General features: G+C 39.3%; 1 long non-coding RNA gene across 1 annotated transcript; it reads left to right on the forward strand.

The window, feature by feature from the left end:
- The first annotated feature begins 29 nt into the window (after window positions 1-29).
- LOC146573519 (uncharacterized) lies at window positions 30-3,586 on the forward strand. Its single transcript, XR_014892376.1, has 2 exons — window positions 30-2,943; window positions 3,525-3,586. It is a non-coding gene; the product is annotated as an uncharacterized LOC146573519 (long non-coding RNA).
- The last annotated feature ends 550 nt before the right edge of the window (window positions 3,587-4,136 follow it).

The following is a 4,136-nucleotide window of genomic DNA, read 5'->3' on the forward strand; positions in this document are numbered from 1 at the left end:
CTGTTTGTTTGCATCCAACCAGAACCAGACCGTGCAGATCTTATTCCTGTTCATAAGCTGATTGTTCAAACATGAAGCTCTTTGACGTTGTATAAAAACTGAAACGACACTTTACAGCTGACTGTGATGTTTTAAATGGAGCTGGTTCCTCGAGGCGCGTCCGACAGCATGAGGGGAAAATTGGTTTTGTAATATTTTCTTTGTTTTGTTAAGGGTGTATCCATCCCATGATACAGACACATACAGTTTAAACGAAGCACTGAAACTTATTATAGATTTATTATAGATGCACTGAAGCTAATCGAGATATTTGCTGTCAATCTGTGGCTGCGATTAAACACTTTACTGGAAACTTTATTAACTAGTAACTTCATCAGTCATGACAGAAGCTAATATTTCTGTGCTAACATCGTTTAAACAGTAACAGCTTTCCTCCAATATAAGCTAACATTTACACCGTAACTTTAAGCTAGCACCATAAAGACGGTAAAACACGTAATAACATCTACAAATGCATCTTAAAGCTGTTATATTAGCACTCGGTGTATTACTAAGATAACCACATTAACATTACTGACACTCGCTGACTTTTAATAGTCATTCTATAAATGCTGTCCGTTTAAATGGTCTTACCTGTACCCACTGCATATCCACCGGGTTCCAGCCAGAGTGGATTCTGGAGTCTTCCACGCTCCTGTTAGTGATCCTCCATCTGGATGGATGAGAACAACCTTCTGAACAATCTAGCAGGAGATGGCCCATATCTATGGGACTGATTTGTGCTAATAACGCCCATTGTATGGACTGATAACAGCCGAAGCGGGTGAATAAAGTCACCCAGTAGCTAGCTGTGCCATTACCCAGCATACATCACTCCCTCCGTAAATGCAATAAACGATACAAAAGTATCGTTCTACCTGTTTTTCAGGTAGTTGTTTACATTATATAATTTATTGTGTTCAGTATACGTCACTACAATGTGATTTGGAAAATGTCTAAATATACCGACAGCAGGCACTTCCGCGGCAATCTCTTCAATCGGAGGACCCTTCACGTCAATTCCCGACGCGAGAGGGGTACCCTGCGCGTCCATAAGTGCAGCAGAGGGAGCCTGACCATGCGTCACACGTTTGACGAGTTGGGAGTGAGAACGTGTTGTATTATCGGATCGTCCATCTCTAGTAAATAGTGCACATTCATACAGTGCAGACCAGCAGCGGCACTGCTCACATATTTTGTGCTCTAAGAAGAAACCAAACCCAGCGAGTGATGTCACAGTGATTGTGTCCATGTTTCATATACAGTCTGTGGATATATCATGGTTTTAATGCCTCTGACAGCTTGTCATGAAATACAATGTGATTAACGTGGTTTTGTTTTAGAGGACTGAGGGACCTCCAGGGTCAAGAGGGTTGCTTTTGATTTTTGTAAAGACTCACACGGTGTGCTCGGGTGCTTGAAAATCTTTTCATCTTCACCAAAGCCCTCTGTTGGTTTGAGCTCAGTCTAAATGTGTTTGTGGTTTTCTGTTTGAACCCTGAAAGAAAAATTCAACTTCCTATTGCCGAACTAATTTGCTTCATAATGACTCTGCCGGGTCATTATGAAGAAAATTTCATCAGGATCTCAACAGTGGAAACAGGATCAAACAATCAAATGTGTCTGTGCAAACGAGCTGAAACCACACAAAAGGATCCCAGACCGGCCCCGTCTCTCAAAGCGATCAACACGAAAGCTCGTGAAGTTTCATTTGAGGTCACGCAGGTTACATTTTCTTTGAAACTACTGACTATGTGTCAAATTCAGAACTATTGCTGCAATGTGACCCAAATAATACTTTTTATTCTGTATTCAATGAGATTACAGTCGTATCGCTGGGAGATCTGGCTGTTATAATAAGGGAAAAGTTAATGGAGTTATCAGTCGTCGCTGTACTTGAAAGGAGAGATGGCCCAGCCAGATTTATTGTAATAAAATGCGTGGACAGCAACATGAGCCCACAGTTTTATGTCTCTATTGTTTTATAGTTTGGAAAATGATTTGCCAAAGATGAGTGCTTCCAGTTTTCTGCAGACTGCACGACCTGACTGTGGAAGTCTGTTTCTGCCACCCAAATATGAAGTCGATGATAGTTTTGTGTTATTTTCTTCACAAGTTGGAGTCAATAAGTGGAGATAATAACCTGTTAAGTTTTGAATCATGATGAGGATCTCTGTCAGTGCCTGCATAAAAATCTCAACTGTAGCTCAACACAACCAAGTGCAGTACAATGAAAACACTGACCCCGGGTTTAACGAGGACCAGAAGGATCCGGAACAGAGTCAACGACTAACTAAATCTGACGGGTACTTCAATACAAAAACACACGCAGAGTTCATTTTTCATGTGCTGCAGCCTCACAAACAGCTGATATCATGGAGATATAAAGTCAGAGCAACTATACGTTACTCTTACTGCGCATTTTTAATTTCTTTTATTATCCCTTTATCATCCAACCAGAGTCAGAGAGGAGTCGACCCCACCCACCACAGGGCGAGAGGCGGGGTACACCCAGGACAGGTCACCACTGAAGTACCATCAAATCAAATGAAACATCCCTACACAGCAAATTCAAAAGTGTTAAATTTTTTGGTGTTAATAGTCTCCTTGCAAAAGTAGAGTTAATTTTACTCTAAGTAGAGTCACATTCTTTTAATGTAACTCTGAGGTGTAAAATGATAGTAGTTAAAATCGAGTGTTAAAAATGAGTGTTTCTCTGTCAAATCTGGAGGTGTTACAATGGAAACATTAACTCTTGACCTCTTAACTCTGAACTCCTACAGGGGCTATGACACCAACAGAGTAAATTCACAGACTCCGCCCCCAGCACGGCTCCAATCGAAGCTGAAGTGAAGCCGTTTCAGAACATTTTGCTCTACATATTTGAGTTGTTTGCCATGCTTGGTAAGTCATTTTTTCAAAGATTGTTTCAATTATTATTATGAGCTTTTACTTCTGTGGCTCTTTGGAGTTGAGACAAAGCTGTGTGAAAGGCATTAGCCATGTTGCTCGGTGATAGCATAATATTCTGTTTTAGCTAGCTGAAAGGTATTGTTTGCGGGCAAATACCACAGCCTTGAAAAAAGCTTGCATGTGAATTTCCAGTCAAACCTTTGGTCAAATACACCTAAAACAATGTCTAGAATGTGAAATGTTGGTATAATGGTGCTACTTGAAGCCTGAAAACGATCGCCCATAAAAAAAAAAACGAGCAAACGGCAGTAGCAGGCGTCCTGACTGGATTCTACGTTAGCATAGATCCCTCCAGAGTTTTGTGTACACGGTTTAGGTAAAAATGAAAAAGGTTGAGGTTTTACATTTAGTTCAGTATTACCTGTTGCCTGTGTCTTTGTCTTTTGGGAAAATACTTTACACAAGTAATGGCTCAAAGAGGATTCCTTTTTTTTTTACTGTGCTGCAATTGTTTACTGGATTATTTGTGCCATTAATTAGTGTCAACTAATTTTTATTCAATCTCCGTACAGGATATGCTTGTGAAGATGGAATATGGGGGAGAGCAGAAGTGCGTTGAAGTTCCACAAAGTGATGAATGAAGGACATGCATATTGTATTGAAGAAATAAGTGATGAGATGCTGTTATTTGCATTTACCATGTCAGACCTTTTGATAAACAAAATTCTAATGAAAGTGAGAACATGTATACTGTTACATCTTTCAGAAAATGTTTTGAAATTGTGGTGCACAGTTCAGAATAAATGTTTTTCAAAAACCATTGCGTCTTTTTAGTAAATGTTTATTTCCAAAGGAAATTTCTATAAGTTCAGAACAGTAAAATTACCGCTTTTTAGATGAATTAGAAGATAACTCTTACGTAGTTAAACTAAAATACTCTTTGAGAGTTAATATATAAACTCTTAACACCAAGTGTTAAATTATCAACTCCAGACAGATTTGGTGTTTAACACTAAATCAGAGTTAACGTACCAACTCTCCAAAAGGAGTTAAATTAACACTCTCTGGTGTGGACCCATATAGACACTTTAATAGTGTTGAAATCAAATCCGACAGTGTTAATTTGGACATGCTGGATTTGCTGTGTACAATAACTCTGCAGTGCTGTTTGAAGGACTTTTACG

The sequence above is a fragment of the Mchenga conophoros genome, linkage group LG5 (genome assembly GCF_057382185.1).
Source record: "Mchenga conophoros isolate Kocher_MC1m ecotype Shallow Benthic linkage group LG5, M_conophoros_male_GT1.1, whole genome shotgun sequence".
Classification (NCBI taxonomy): Eukaryota; Metazoa; Chordata; class Actinopteri; order Cichliformes; family Cichlidae; genus Mchenga; species Mchenga conophoros.